Below are 16411 nucleotides of genomic sequence, written 5' to 3'. Positions count from 1 at the left end.
ACACTTCACTGGAGGTTCCAGAAGCACTTCCATTCGTCTTCAGATTGATCCTGAAAAGCAGAGCTATCGTTGTGCCCATTTGTGATATGAGGGAACTGAAGCGCGTTTAAGATTTCCAAGCCCGCACCTGGCCGACGGACAGCACCCTCTGTGCCTCTCAGCCCTCCTGCGAGGGGCTGGGAGGAGAGGAGAGGCTGAACAGCACCACAAGGCACCTTCCTCAAGTTTCAACTGGGCTTAAAAATGTGGGCGAAGGAAAATGAGACGTGGAATTACTATTACACACGGATGGGTTTTAAACAGAATGCAAAGTCTCACAAGGTTTTAAGATTCCACAGCATAGTTTATGATTATTCGATTCTGTCTCAACTCTATACTGTATTACAGGAACAAAATGGAGTAGCTGGTAACTGAGCAGGACCCCATGGGACCTTCCAGGGACAGATGCCCCTGAACCTCCACCTGCCTCTTGTTTGTGGGCAAGTTTAGCTCCCTAGATCTTCCCCACGTTCCAAAGAATAAACTTAATCAGAGAAATGAGAACATGCAGAAACAGAGGAAAGCAGTCAAGTAAGACAAAATTATAATAGCTTGATCGTTATGCAAAGAGTGCCAGAGAACTGATGCCTTCGAACTGTGGTGCTGGAGAAGACTCTGGAGAGGCCCTTGGACAGCAAAGATCAAACCAGTCAATCTTAAAGGAAATCTACCCCGAATAATTATTGGGATCACTGATGCTAGAGTTGAAGCTCCAGTATTTTGGTCACCTGATGTGAACAGTGGACTCACTGGAAAAGACCCTGATGCTGGGAAAGATTGGGGGCAGGAGGAGAAGGGGGCGACAGAGGATGAGATGGCTGGATGGCATCACTGACTCGATGGACATGAGTTTGAGCTACTCCAGCAGATAGTGAAGGACAAGGAAGTCTGGCATGCTGCAGTCCATGGGGTTGAGAAGAGTTGGACACGACTTAGCAACTGAACACAATAATCATTAAACAATGATTAATGATTAAACAAAGTCAAGGACCTTTAGTTCCTCCTGAAGAGCTATAGACATTATTCTTTAGCCATGTCCTTGAGCGGTTTTGCAGATACTGAAACCCCCACCAGTTGGGAGAAGTAAACTATATTCTTCCCTCAACAACTATATTCTATTCTATATATAGACCCCAGACAGGTTGAAACCAGAAGGTTGATGACATTGGCTCCTGATCACTTCACCACCAACCAATCAGAAGACTGTCTGTGAGCTGATCACACACCCTGCAGCCCTCTAGCTCACTCAGTCTTCAAAAGCCGTTCCCTGGAAATCACTGGGGAATTGGGATCCAGTGAGCTTTAGCTGCCTGGACGCTAATGGGATATAGCAATGGCTATTTCAGTCACACTCCTGTGACTGGATGAACTCATTTCCTAGTTCCAGGAAAGAGTTTTGTTTGTTTGGGGTAGGCTCCTTGGGTATCTCCCCTCTCCTTTGTTGCTTTTTATACAAAACATGATGGTGATTTATTCCGAACAACTAAGTTTATAAATCTCATTTTTGAAGATCAGGATGAGAAAAGCACATCTGTACCAAAGAAACAAATGACTTTGTTTTCACTCACATTAAAAATAATGGCAAAGCAGGTGACTAGGTGTTAAACTGAACGGCACAAAATCCCACTCGGCTCTGAAGGTTTTCATTACAAGTTAAATTTAAGGTAAGCCAGTAACAAGAAATGTTGATTTATGCTATTTCTAATCAACTGTTCCATGGTTCCAATCTGTTGACTGTCGCGACAACGAATAGTATTCCAGGAACGCATCTTCTAAGGTGGGGCAGAAATCTTGCTTGTGTCTGTGGTGTGTATATGCCTGTGAGTGTGTGAGTGAAGGGGGTGTGTGTGTGTGTATTGATAACTTTTGCTTTGCCATAAAGGGACACAGATTCTGGAATACACTTCCTATGGGTAGAGGGGCAAATTAAAATCGCTAATCCCCCAGGGTATGGCACCGCTGAGACAAGGGGGACGGAATTCAAGGCGGCAGCGATTTGATCCGAGTATCAAACAATGACCTTTTGCAAAAGAAGAAGAATTTCAAGGGTGTGGTACCCCCCGGGGCACCTGCACCTCCCTTCTCAGAGCCCAGCCCGACACAGCACAGCTGTGAACTTGCAACTGGCGGGTGAATGAGTCCTGCAGACGTGATGTGCAGCATTGTGAATCAGTCTACCAAGGCGTACTATATGCGTCCAAGTTCTGCTAAACCTTAATAGTTATCCCCACAAAAAAGAAATGACGATTACGGGAGGTGACAGAGGTGCTAAATAGCACTAGAGCCACATCCTATGTCAGTGTGTAAACGTGTCAAACCAACACGTTGTCCAGCTTCAACCGGCACAGCGGTGTTAGTCTCAGTCGCGCCTGGCTCTTTGCAGCCCCATGGACTGTGGCCCGCCAGGCTCCTCTGTTCATGGGATTTTCCAGGCAAGAATACCGGAGTGGGTTGCCATGCCCTCCTCCAGGGGACTTTCCTGACCGAGGGATTGGACCTGGGTCTCCTACCCTGCAGGCAGATTCTTTACTGCCTGAGCCACCAGGGAAGCCCAAGCTCACCACACAAAGCTGTATGTCAATTACATCTCAAAAATTAACTGACTTGATTTAAAAACACAAGAACAAACAGAAACAGCCACCCTGGCCATGCTCATCAGGCCTCTTGGTTCAGCAGACGGGGGACGGCTCTTCTATGCCCACACGAGTGCCCAGCACAGATGGGGAGAGCAGCCTCCAGTGGAAACGCTGTAACGGGGGTCCCTCCTTCAAACCACGTGCCTGCCCCTTCACCAGGGGCTCACAGACCACAGACGGCGATTTTTTGCTGGTGTTTGATCTGCCGCATAAACAACAGAAGAACAATGTCTTCTGACCGTGGGCAAAGCTGCCTTCTACTTGGGGAAGTTTAATATGTAAGCAGAAACCAGATAAGGCCCAAACCAGACAGTCGGCATCAACAAAGACAGCCCTGTTTACCAGCTGACGGAGGAAGATGGCAGCACGCTCCTTCCTGCTCCCCCACCCCCACCCTGCTCCTCAAAGGAAATTCTTTTCTTGACTGTTTTAAAACAATCTGGAAAGTATTAACCAATTTTAAATCCCCCCTCCATGGAATATGAATAAGATTTTTTTTTTTTAATTAACCGCAGGTTCAGATCCATAAATCTCCCCCAATGAAAATGTTAATCTATTAGCCGCAAACTGTTTTGTTTGGAGAGAGGAAACCCTGCCCGTGGTCCTAGGAGAAGAACAGAATCCGTTTAATAAATTACGCATTCAGAATGACTTCGGGTCTTGTGACATTCCCGGAATAGTTTGTCCATATTTTTCTCATCAGTCAGAATATTTCTGCAAAACATCTGGTGGGACAAACTCTAAACTCTCACCATCTTTCCAACGGGGGTGGGGGTGCGGGCGGTTGGTGCATCTCATAAAGTCGTTTAGTTCTTGAACACAGAGGTGGAGACGCGAGAACAGAGCAGCTGCCTCCAGCACAAAGGGTCCAGGACACGGATCTGGGGGTCGAACCCCAGGCTGCACTCCGTCCCCAGCCCTCTGTCTGGACGGGACTCCTCCTTGCCAGCGGAAGGGGCGTCCTTTCCTCCTCACAGACATAGAGGATCAGTAGTGATTATATGGATGACTCAGTGAGGTGGGAAGAAAGGGACATTTTCGATCAGAGCCAGGGTCAGGGTCTGGCCTTTATGAACCTGTTTAACTCGCCAAGGCCTGGGGGAGCTGCATCTGCTGGGTGGAGTAGGGGGGCTCCATACTTCACCCAAGTCCAGGTCGCAGCAGACCAGCTCAGGTTCTGCACGTGGGGAGGGGCAGCAGGTACGTCTGTATTCATCTGGCTCCGTCCAGGCTGAGCAGGTGCAGAAGTCCTCCTCGGGAAATCTCACCAAAAAGCTTTGTGTAGGGTCATACCCACAACACTGTGGTGAAGGATAACTCAGACCTACCCTGGGGTTTGAAATCCTGACTGAGGTTGACACCTGCATGGGAACGCCGGTCATCTGCAAGTGTTCCAGAAGGTGACAGTCCCGCTCATGAGCGTGTAGGGACGGTTACTGCTGATGCAGGGATTCCAGTGCTGGGACCCACTGTGGACTTGCACGGGTGTTTGTGCAAGGTTACCCGTGTGACAGTGCCACGCTGATGGCTGCTGTGGTTCAGCCGCTCAGTCGTGTCCAGCTGTGCGACCCCACAGACTGCAGCTCGCCAAGCTTCCCTGTCCTCCACCATCTCCCAGACTTTGCTCAAACTCATGTCCATCGAGTCGGTGATGCCCTCCAACCATCTCATCCTCTGTCGTCCCCTTCTCCTCCTGCCTTCTATCTTTCCCAGCATCATGGTCTTCTCCAATCAGTCAGTTCTTCACATCAGGTGGCCAAAGTATTAGAGCCTCAGCTTCAGCACCAGTCCTGCCAATGAATAGTCAGGACTGATCTCCTTTAGGATGGACTGGTTGGATCTCCTTGCTCAAGACTCAAGGGTCTTCTCCAGCACCACAGTTCAAAAGCATCAATTCTTTGGTGTTCAGTCTTCGTTATGGTCCAACTCTCAAATCCATACATGACCAGTGGAAAAACCATGCTGCTGCTGCCGCTAAGTTGCTTCAGTCGTGTCTGACTCTGTGTGACCCCATAGACGGCAGCCCACCAGGCTCCCCCGTCCCTGGGATTCTCCAGGCAAGAACACTGGAGTGGGTTGCCATTTCCTTCTCTAATGCGTGAAAGTGAAAAGTGAAAGTGAAGTCGCTCAGTCGTGTCTGACTCTGAGCGACCCCATGGACTGCAGCCTACCAGGCTCCTCTGTCCATGGGATTCTCCAGGGCAGAGTACTGGAGTGGGGTGCCATTGCCTTCTCCGTGTAAAAACCATAGCTTTGACTATAAGGACCTTTGTCAGCAAAGAGACCACCACAGGCGAGTCTTTGAATCCCACCAGGGGGAGCATGCCAAGGAGCCGTCCCTCTGGACTGAAGAGCCTGAGTGTACAGGCGAGTCCCCCATCAGATCAACCTTCCCAAGTCTTACTGGCCTCATGTCAACTCTCTACTCAGCTGAAACTTTCCCCTAATGACAGCCTCGTGCGTGTTTTCCAGCCTCCCCACAACACTGCTCTGCTCATCAACCCCTCCCTCTGTCCTGTTCCTGGGGGCCCCACAGGAGCTGGCCACCAGGCACCGTGACATTGACCATCTGCGCTTGGGAGCAGCCACCCAGATTCTCTTCCAGCCACACCCATGCGCCCAGGAAGATTCATGGAACAAAAAGGCTGACCCTCCCAAAGGCAAGAGGAGTCTCCTCGCCCCACTGTCTTCAACCAGGACACTATCTTCTCGTCTTTACAGACCAGATCTGAAACACCAGCTTTTCTTGGGTCTTGAGCCTGAGTGCTTTTGCATTGGAGCTCAAGCCACTGCCTCTCCCGGGGCTTTAGCTCACCCTCGCAGCACTGGGGACTCCTCAGCCTCCATGTCTGTGTGAACTCAATCAGGTATATATGTGTGAGCTCCCCTGGGCTCAGCGATAACGAATCCAATGCCAGTGCGGATGTGGGTTTGATTCCCAGGTTGGGAAGACCCTCTGGTGAAGGAAATGGCAACCCATTCCAGTATTTCTGCCTGGGGAATCCCATGGACAGAGGAGCCTGGCAGGCTACAGTCCACGGGGTTTCAAAAGAGGCAGACACAACTTAGTGACTAAACAACAAATATATGTGTGTGTGTGTATATGTATATGTGTGTGTGTATATATACACACACAAACACACACATGCATATACATGTCTATTACATACACACACAGACATATATGATATACATAAAGAAATGTATTCTTCCCCACTTTATTCACACATTAACACACTTAAATAGTAAATAGTTTTCATTTAACATCTACAACTTATAGGTCATCAATTTGACTCTTTTTGGATAGAGATCATGACAACCATGTTCCTGATTCAGATTCTTATAAAATCTAACTCAGTACTGACTGTAAGATTGTTTCCACACACACCTGAACATTTCCATGTGTCTTTGGGTTTTCCAGACACACCTGCTTGGCTCTGTTTATACCCCGCAGGTTTCCAACATGCCTGTGAGAGGCCATAGGTAACTGGTTGATACATAAGCAGTGAACAGAAACTCCACTTTTTTCTTTGATTAAAGGTTGGCAAAAGTAAGAGAGAAATCGAGACCATAAAACTCAGTCCTTCTTTCATCAGAAAAAAAACCAAAACAAAGAAAACCCCAGTGATACTACAGTGAAGAATTTCTCTGGGAAATGTTCTAGTGAAAAGGAGCTTCGGGTAAGAGAGACAGACATGCACGTACATGATCAGAGGCGATGCATCCGCTTTGAATTCTTCAAGGAAGGGCCGAAGGGAGGACTGAGAAAGTAGATGGGAGGGGAGACTGAGAAAACAGGACACTTCTAAACAGAAAAAGAGCTCACTTCATCAGTTTGCTGGCCTTTCTGGATAAGGTAAGTAGACAAATAGCACCCTTTCTGGAAAACAGTGCATGTCCAGAGCAGGCAGAAAGACACCCCCCCATGGGCAGAAGCTCACTGCCCTGGCATCAGAACAGCGTCCATGATAGCGGGTCTCTGTCATCTGAATAAGAAACACCAGGCTCTCCTTTTCAGCAAGCTGGGATTTTTGTAAAGAAGTTAAAATGAGTAAGGTCAAAATATGCTACGTCTGTAACTCTCATGAAGATTTAAAAAATAAAGTTCAGGAAAATCTCAACCACAATGCCTTCTTAAAGTGCAGGTAATGCATTAAAAAGTAATCTTGCCCAAGGCTAAGTGTGCAACTAGAAGATTTCAGAAGTGAAATATTAGAACTGGTTATCCCAGGAGAGATTCATAAATTAAACTAAATATCCCAGTTTTTCTTTCTGATAAATACCAATTCTCATTGAAAAGCTAAATAAAATTGTTCACACACACAAATACTCCTGAACTCATAACTGATCCTAATGATGTCTAGAAAAGGGGATGGGGAATGAGATGTCTAGTCCGAGCCCTACTATTCTATTGTACTTTTTTGCTCTTAGTTTTGAGTATTTTCTAGCAAAATACTTTTGTTGAACCTGTCCTTGTGATTACAAATGTGCTACACATTTTCAATAAAAGAATACATTATATAAAAATACAGTATAATATTATAACACAGAATTTAAAAAATCAGAGCCAAGATCATCTAAAGGAAAAATGATTGGAATTGAGTCCTTAGCACTCAACATGAAATGTTAACATATTCTCAGTTCAGTTCAAAACTTCTCTGAACTACTGCAATATTTCCACCTGAATGCTAAACTTGAACTACTTATTAGTAACAACAAAACACTATTCCCGAAACAACTGAGTTCAACCAAGTGCTCAAGTAAGTCCAGACAAGTGATCGCTGTGAGCTCCCCAATGTTGCACTGTGTTTCTAGGTCAAAATCCTTCTATGTGAGAAAAGAACATTTGCAGAAGAGGCCCAGGCATGTTGCCTAACTGCCATTATTCCCTGACACTTAAAAATTAACTGAAAGTCAAAAGTTCTGAAAACATTGACGGTGAGAATGACGTGCTTTATCTCTTTATCTCCAGATGCAATAGCCTAATTGTGATATGTCAATATGAGAAATCCAGGAAGTTACACAAGAATACTAAAAAGCCACCAGTTATGCCGAGAGGTATAGAATAAGTAAAAAAAAGTTCAAAACTAGTTTTTCCAAAGAAGGATGCTGGAACCTTCAAAGCCAGTAGGCATGGCTGTTTTCCATGCCTACATATGTTCATCCATCTAGAGCAATAGTAAACATTCTGCTTCAGCTTTCCTCTCCAGTGCTGAGGAAATGAAATGATGCTGTGACCTAGCAGCAATCAGGTCTTCAACTATTACTCTTCAAGTATTACTACTACCATCACTGTAGTATCATTCTTTGTAGACATAATGATAGTTTTCTAAACCAATTCTACTCTTGAAAATGTTAATAAGTAACACTTTAAAGAGAAATATGATGAAGCTCAGATACACCTTCCTTATCAGATTTACTTTAAATTTTCATATGTACAAAACTGCACATTTCCTTAGAAATAAATTTAAATGGATTTTGGGTACTGTGGATTCTTTAAACATTCTGCTGCTGTTGCTGCTGCTAAGTCACTTCAGTCGTGTCCGACTCTGTGCGACCCCATAGACAGCAGCCCACCAGGCTCCCCCATCCCTGGGATTCTCCAGGCAAGAACACTGGAGTGGGTTGCCATTTCCTTCTCCAATGCATGAAAGTGAAAAGTGAAAGTGAAGTGGCTCAGTCATGTCCGACTCTTAGCGACCCCATGGACTGCAGCCTAGCAGGCTCCTCCGTCGTGTGGGATTTTCCAGGCAAGAGTACTGGAGTGGGGTGCCATTGCCTTCTCCTTTAAAGATTCTAGAAACATTATAAACATTCTCTGGTATCTTCTTTCTGCCGAATCTGCTGCTTCTAACAACTTTAGTATTTATATTTCAGGTGTGAAATATAAAGAGAGTTAACCCTTCAAAGAGTTAACCTTAACGCTCAAATTTTGTTGAAAGTAAAAGGCTCTAAAACTAGGAAGATTTAAATCAGTAGGTATTCCCTTCTGATTTGTTAGAAGACATACAACTTAAAATTGAGGGGCGGGGTGGGGGGGGACAGTAAGGCAGAATTAAATTATGGTTTCCGAGGTGGCTCAGCGGTAAAGAATCAGCCTGCCAATGCAGGAGATGCGAGTTCAATCCCGGGTCAGGAAGATCCCTGGAGAAGGACATGGCAACCCACTCTAGTATTTCTTGCCTGGGAAAGTCCATGGATAGAGCAGCCTGGCAGGCTGCAGTCCATGGGATTGTAAGAGTCAGACACAACTTAGTGACTAAAGAACAAGAGGATTCACTTACACAAATTAACTAATAAAAGTTAAAAACCATAGCTGTCATTATTAAAAAAAAAAAAAATGAGGGTGATCACTGCCTATTTCCCTGCAGTGATGATTTTAGGAAAGCTTTATTTGAAAATCAGGTGGCATGGCCTCTTTCGGTCTTTCTTTTTTCTTTCTCTTTTTCCTCTCCTCTCCAGGAGTGATGTTCCTGTCCCAAGCACAGCGGTAACAGAGGAGGTGGAGTACAAAGAAAAAATATCTAGCATTAATGTTTCATCTGTTCTGCGCTTTGTTTTCCTTCCTCTGGCTTCTAACCTTAATCAGCTGATTTGCTCACAGCTCTAAATTTCCTTCTCACTTCCCACTAATCTCCGTTTTCAGATAAGAAATCTCTTCCTGCTGAAATTGAAAAGCTTCCACTAAATGGAATCAATCACACTATCAGCCAAAGAGAAATCAAGATCCATTTGAAAAGGTCAGATAAAGTAGGACATTTACAATGTTGATGATGCTACATTTAAACAAGTGCACTGCATCCTTATAATGACCTAGTTCAGGAAATTGCTGTGAAGTTTAATGATATGTTACTAAGTTACACTGCATTTCAGCAGCCTCCATATATTGCGATGTGAGCCTTGTAAATAATATTCGAGTAGCTAAAGCAGAAATTTAAAGGCAACATTTTATCAACCATAATTTAATTTGCCCAACATCTGATGCTAAAGTGCAGTGCTTATGCTCGGACAATGGGTGCTTATAAAAATGTTCATGTACTTTTTCTTTTGGGGGCCAAAATTTCATTTCTTTCACTAGATGACCATTTATATCATCACAGCAAATAATCTGAGCTTTGTTTATGCATCAGTTTATTCTCTGTTATCTTCAGGTGTCTGATTTAATGCCAGTCACGCTTTCTTAGGCTTCCCAGGTGGCTCACTGGTAAAGAACCCACCTGCCAATGGAGGCGACGCAGCAGACACGGGTTTGATCCCTGGGTTGGGAAGATCCCCTGGAGAAGGCAATGGCAACCCACTCCAGTATTCTTGCCTGGAGAATCCCATGGACGGAGGAGCCTGGCGGGCTACAGTCCATGGGGTCACAAGAGTTGGACAGGACTTAGTGAGTAAACCGCCAAGTCTGAGAGGCAAGCCAGTATTTGAAAAGGTGAACATTTTGGTGTTCTGAATCCTGAAATACTCCTTCATGTTTCAATCAACAATCGGTTTGATCAGAAGCTCTCAGTGTGCACTTCAATTAGCAACAGGATCAAATGTTAACAATTCTGTAAATGCCCTTCTCAGCCTACTGTCTAAGAGGCTTTATAATCTTGGGGGTTCTTCAAACATAAAAAAAAAAAAATCCCTCGTCTAAGGGAATTGAACTTCGAACTAAAGCAGATACTTAGAGGAAATGTGCTTGTAATTCTATGATGTAAGACAAAGAAAAATTGTCAAATAATAGAGTTACTGTTTGAAACAATAATGAAGGATTAAAAACAAAACAAAACAAAACTCTAATCAAAGATGAGGTAAAACAAAGCACTTTTCATGAAACACAGGCCTCTTAGCCATGCTGGTATTCCTTGAAAGTGAGGAATTGATTATTTTACGGATTCAAAACACAGTCTATTTCTGCCAGTTAGTACACAAAACAGATTACTGCATTTATGCATAATTAAACTGACTTCGAGATATGAAGGAAAATTCAACGTTAGTTGAACAAAATTAATTTGCTCTGAGACAAGGAAGAAAATATGTTTGTAGTACCCAGAGCAGTAAAACATGTTATGCTAATTTTGAATTAGTTAGAACTTTGGTGGCCACAGTGAGCTTTTCATACCAATATCTACAGGAAGGGGCATTTCAATTCAATCAATGTTTGGGAGACATTTTTAAAGAAAATAAGAGGGCAAATGCGCATGGCTGTCCATTTTCTGGCCCCTTCGAGTGTATCTGCGGCTTACTCTTTCCAAGGGCGTCTTCTGAACATGGGATAGAGTTCTCAGTAGGAGCTTTTCAAAGATGGAGGGGCAGGGGGTCCCTGTCTGTCTATCTTGAGGTCCCGTCTCCTGCCACTGACCTCCAGTGACCTCCCATTCTGGCTGCCGCATTCCTGAGATGGGTTCACTCCTGCAGATCACGCAGAACCACTCCTGCAGCAGACCCCAGCCCAGCCCAGCCCGGCACAGAGCCCATCCTCTGCGGAAGCTGTGTCTGTGCCGAGCATCTCCAGCCATGGCTCCCACTGAGGCCCCAGGACAGTCCTGCATCCTGGGAGGGGGCTTGAGGCTGGTAGAACACACAGCCAGTGATCCTTCCTGGGAACATTAAGGAAAGACTCTCTTCTGTGTAACGCAGGTCAAAATGTGCGTGCATGTGTGCTAAGTCGCTTCAGTCGTGCCTGACTCTTTGCAACCCCATGGACCACAGCCCACCAGGCTCCTCTGTCCATGGGATCCTCCAGGCAAGAGTACTGGAGTGGGTCGCCGTGCCCCCTCTAGGGGATCTTCCCGACCCAGAGACGGAACTGGAATCTCTCACGTCTCCTGCCTTGGCAGGTGGGTTCTTTACCACTAGCGCCACCTGGGAAGCCCCTATAGATCAAAATACTTGAGTTTATTTCATTTTTAAAGAACTCACTGTGAAGAACACCTTGATACGATATCAGATTTATACCCAGTATACCTCAGTATCTTGTACACCTCAGTCACATGGAAATGTGTGCATTTTGAGTGTTCAGGGTCTCTTTTTATTACGAATGCACTTTGCAAAGGTTATCAGCAAGCAATGATTTCCTGGTGAGGGTTTACAGGTACGACATGTAGGTGATTTTACGAAGCCAGCGCACTGGACCTAAGGGATGATTGAGAAATAGATCCGTCGCCACTGCAGGATGTTCTGTTTACTGTGAAATATTTAAACAGGTGGGAGAGTGCAGTATTCCAAGACACGCTCTTCTGTACCCGGACACACGCACACACGTGCCATATTATGCGTGACCCAACCACTTGTCAACATCAGCATGGGGTCACTATTGTGTCACGCCACCCAGAGGCTTCTATTGACATTGATGTTTGTAGCACTTGTCTTGAAAGAGTTGGATTAATCTGCCTAAAAGCTAAAGCTCTGGACTAGCTGGCTCTAACAATATTCCCCAAATAAGTACAGAAATGTTTAGAATCTGTCCAAATATTTGGCTACAATCAAATTTAGTAATATGCATTTCTTGGGTGCATATAAACATGCGTCCAGTCACACACACACACACACACACACACACACACACGTCAGCACGATCCAGTCTACATACATAGATTGCTCATAAGTCTTAACCTAAAGCCACTATTCACTCTAGATTTGTAGTGAAGGAAGAGTCCCTTCATCCCTCCAAAAAGGCCATATTTTAGGTTAGTGCGAAAGAAACTGCAATTTTGCACTGTTGAACTTTGCCATTTGATAATAGAATATATTCTTAAATAAATGTGGCTGTGTTATACGTCATTTTAATGCACATTTCTCACTTTACTGTTTTTCTGGTAATGATTTATCACTTGTTGTTTATATTTATTTTAGACTATAGAAACGATGTTAGACAACTAGCAAATTCAAATGAGTTTTTTTATTCGAGTTCAAAATGGGTTGTTAAGCAGCGGAGACAACTCACTACATCAAGAACGCATTTGGCCTGGGAACTGCTAACGAACGTACAATGCGATGGGGTTTGCAAAGGAGAGGAGAGCCTTGAAGATGCCGGGCATGGTGGCCAGCCGTCAGAAGTTAACAACGGCCAGCTGAGAGCATCATCAAAGCTGGTCCTCTTACAGCTACACGAGAAGCTGCCCAAGAACTCACTGTCGACCACTCTATGGTCTTGGCATTTGAAACAAATTGGAAAAGAGAAAAAGCTTGATTAGTGGGTGTCTCAGGAGCTGACTGAAAATTTAAAAAGCTGTTGTTTTGAAGTGTCATCTCTTATCCTACGTTACAACAGCGAACCATTTCTCGATCTGATTGTCACGTGCAATGAAAAGTGGATTTTATATGACAACCTGGTGATGGCCAGCTCAGTGGGTGGGCAGAGAAGAAGCTCCAAAGCACTTCCCAAAGCCAAACTTGCACCCCAAAATGGTCATGGTCACTGTTTGGGGGTCTGCTGCCAGTCTGAGCCACTACTTTTCTGAATTGTAATGAATCCGTTACATCTGAGAAGTATGCTCAGCAAATCGAAGAGATGCATGGAAAACCTCAACGCTGGCACTGGTCAACAGAAAGGGCCCAATTCTCCTCCGAGACCACGCCTGGCTGCATGCAGCACAGTCAGCGCTTCAAAAGTTGCACAGACTGGGCTAAAAAGCTTTGCCTCGTCCGCCATCTTCACCTGACCTCTCGCCAACCGAATACCGGTTCTTTGAGCATCTCAACAACTTTTTGCAGGGAAAATGGCTCCACGACCAGCAGGAGGCAGGAAGTGCTTTCCAAGAGTTCGCCAAATCCCAAAGGACAGATTTTTATGCTACAGGAATAAGCAAACATTTGTTGTTGGTAAAAATAAGTTCACTGTAATGGTTCCTATTTTGATTAATAAAGACGTGCTTAAGCTGAGTTATAATGATTTAAAATCCAATCACAATTGCTTTCGTACCAACCTGAATATATCAGCAGTGAAGAGCACCTCTAAGTGCACGTCTGGGACCCTGAGGACCAGACAAACTGAAACCTGAGTAAGGAGCGGCTCCTCGGCTCCCCAGAGGCAGCTGTGGCCTGAGCCTCAGCGTTCACAGGGACTTTGGTTTCTTCTGTTAACCAGGGGGCTGAGGTCCACGTGGGAAGGAGAACGTGGTTTTGGCCCTAGATGTCACACAAAGCCAGACAACCCAAAGGCTGCTACCTCAATGGAAGAAACACCACAAAAACAAAACTCGTCCATAGACACAGACAAGCAACATGGAAACACATCTGGGTGGATTCTGGGAGGGCAAAGGGCACTCTACAGAAGTCACAACCACAGCCAGATCCTTCCTGGTTTCAGGGGTTTACATGCAGGCTACAGGTGCCCTTAGGACATTTTAACTAAGGAATTAGCATTAGAATGGTCCTGGGTCTTAAAAGACCCTGAGCGTTGACCAAAGCCAGAGACACTCTCTAGCCTGCAGTGGCCCACAAGGTTTTGTCATCTGGGAAAGACCTGCTTTCCTGCAACACTATTTCTCCCACAGATTGGCCAGGGGCGGGGGGCGGTGGGGACTGGGGATGACTCAAGCTCATCACATTTATTCAGTTCATTCAGTTCAGTAGCTCAGTCGTGTCCGATTCTTCACATTTACTGTGAGCTTTATTTCTGTCATTATTACATTGGCTCCACCTCAGAGCAGCTGGCATTAGATCCTGGAGGCTGGGGACCGCTGTTCTAGGGAGCCAACCCTTGACCCGGGACTCTCCCAGCCTGGCCACCAAGGGACACCAAGTCACACCGAGTCACACCCCAAAGGACAAACATCAGGAGACATAAGCTTCCCTGAGCGGCTGTCAGCAGATGCAGTAAACAGCAATACTAGAAGCTTGAGAGCTTCAGATAACACAGTGATTGGTTACAGACAGTGAAACAAGCATGTCGGAAACAAATAAAAGAACTGGAAATATGAGAAAAGAACAAGCAGCAGCATTCAAGACAACGCAGATTTGAGAGAGCAAAGTACAACTCTTAGAAACAGGGAAAAGACACTGAAGTTAAAACACACGGTGTGCCTTAAACATCCAATTAATAACGGCTCCTAGAAACAGGGAAAAGACATTGAAGTTAAAACACACGGTGTGCCTTAAACATCCAATTAATAACGGCTCCAAAGGAACATGTAAACCATGAGAAAGCACTGCAAAGTTACTAGAATGAAGCACAGAGAGATACAGAGATGGAAAACATAAAAGAAGTCAGGGAAAGAGAGAGGAAATGAGAAAGAGCAGCATGGATCTAACAGGAGTTCCAGAGAGCGGTGTGGGGGGGGTCATTCACAGAGATGCTGGCCAAGAATGTTTCAAACTTGGGAAAATATACGCCTCTGATGATTTGCAAATCAAAGTCTCGAGCAGAATAAACAAAACGAAACTTATATCTAGAATCAGTGGTATAAAATCAGAAATCTCCGTACACACCAGCACACACACACATAACAATGTTTGTTTTTTTATCCGTTTGATTGCACACCTATTTTGCACTCACGATGGTGCCAGGACCCGGAGGCATTAAGCTGCTTAAGTCAGGCTCCCAAGTCTTAGAATGCTTGCTTCTTCGGCAAAGACAGCGATGCAGTCACATAATATATACAACCCCGTGACGAGCTCCACGGCAGAGATGAACCAGGACATACTGGAGTTTAGGAACAAGAGAATACACGTGGTCCTTGTCATCATGAAGGACCTTGGAAGGAGTCAGGCAAAGCGTCAAAGGATGGAAGTACTTGAGACGAACTTTTAGAATGAGGGTGTTTTCTGTGAAGAAGGAAGAGCATGAAGGCTTTGATTCATCCACTCATTCACTCACTCACTCACTCCTTCATTCATTCACCCACCCTTTCATTCATTCAGACGCTGGTTAATGCACTCCTTCACTTGTTCATCCACGGAACCCACTCAACCAGAATCTTGCCACCGGAGGACAGAAGAATTGGTGGGAACTGGGAGAACAGCTTGGTCAGGACTAGATGGAGATGTGTGCACGTGACTCTTAGGCAGAGCAGAATGCTGTAGAGAAATGATTTCAGAATTTTTGTCCATCATGAAAACTTTGAATATGAATCTTAAGGGATTTCAGTACACAAGACAGGTAAAAACAGAGATGCTCAGATCTGCTCAGACGAGGAGGAGTGTGTACACGTGTGAGTGCATTTAAGAGTGTATGTGTGTGGGTGTGTTCACAGTTGGAGCCCTACGAGTCACAAGTCTCTGTTCTCAGGTCTGCATTTTATTTACTAGGTCTTTCTTATTCACATAGATTTTATACTTCAGCAGTACTGTTAGAAGAACTACCTCTGGTCGTCTGTGTTACCTAAGTGGTTACGGCTGGTACATATACGACCTTTTCATTTTTGCATATGTTTGTTTTGTAACTCAAAACACTACTGAAATGTATTATTAGTGGAAATTCAGTTCAGTTCAGTTCAGTCGCTCAGTCGTGTCCAACTCTTTGCGACCCCATGAATCAGCACGCCAGGCCTCCCTGTCCATCACCAACTCCCGGAGTTCACTCAGACTCACGTCCATCGAGTCAGTGATGCCATCCAGCCATCTCATCCTCTGTCATCCCCTTCTCCTCCTGCCCCCAATCCCTCCCAGCATCAGAGTCTTTTCCAATGAGTCAACTCTTCGCATGAGGTGGCCAAAGTACTGGAGTTTCAGCTTTAGCATCATTCCTTCCAAAGAAATCCCGGAGCCGATCTTTAGAATGGACTGGTTAGTGGAAATACTGTGCCATAAAT

General features: G+C 45.1%; 1 protein-coding gene and 1 long non-coding RNA gene across 2 annotated transcripts in view; one reads left to right on the top strand and one right to left on the bottom strand.

Annotated features, from left to right (window-relative positions):
- The window catches only part of MYO16 (myosin XVI), a 519851-nt gene that overhangs the window by 207854 nt on the left and 295586 nt on the right, over positions 1-16411 (bottom strand). The window lies entirely within an intron of this gene.
- LOC147362061 (uncharacterized) lies at positions 478-13003 on the top strand. The gene is made up of 3 exons (XR_015137750.1): positions 478-1703; positions 6216-6531; positions 12513-13003. It is a non-coding gene; the product is annotated as an uncharacterized LOC147362061 (long non-coding RNA).

Source organism: Bos grunniens, chromosome 12, assembly GCF_055505025.1.
Source record: "Bos grunniens cultivar Pamir isolate PY7600 chromosome 12, Bosgru_T2T1.0, whole genome shotgun sequence".
Taxonomy (NCBI): domain Eukaryota; kingdom Metazoa; phylum Chordata; class Mammalia; order Artiodactyla; family Bovidae; genus Bos; species Bos grunniens.
The sequence above is the reverse complement of the archived record's forward strand: the minus strand, read 5'-3'. Positions and strand labels throughout refer to the sequence as shown.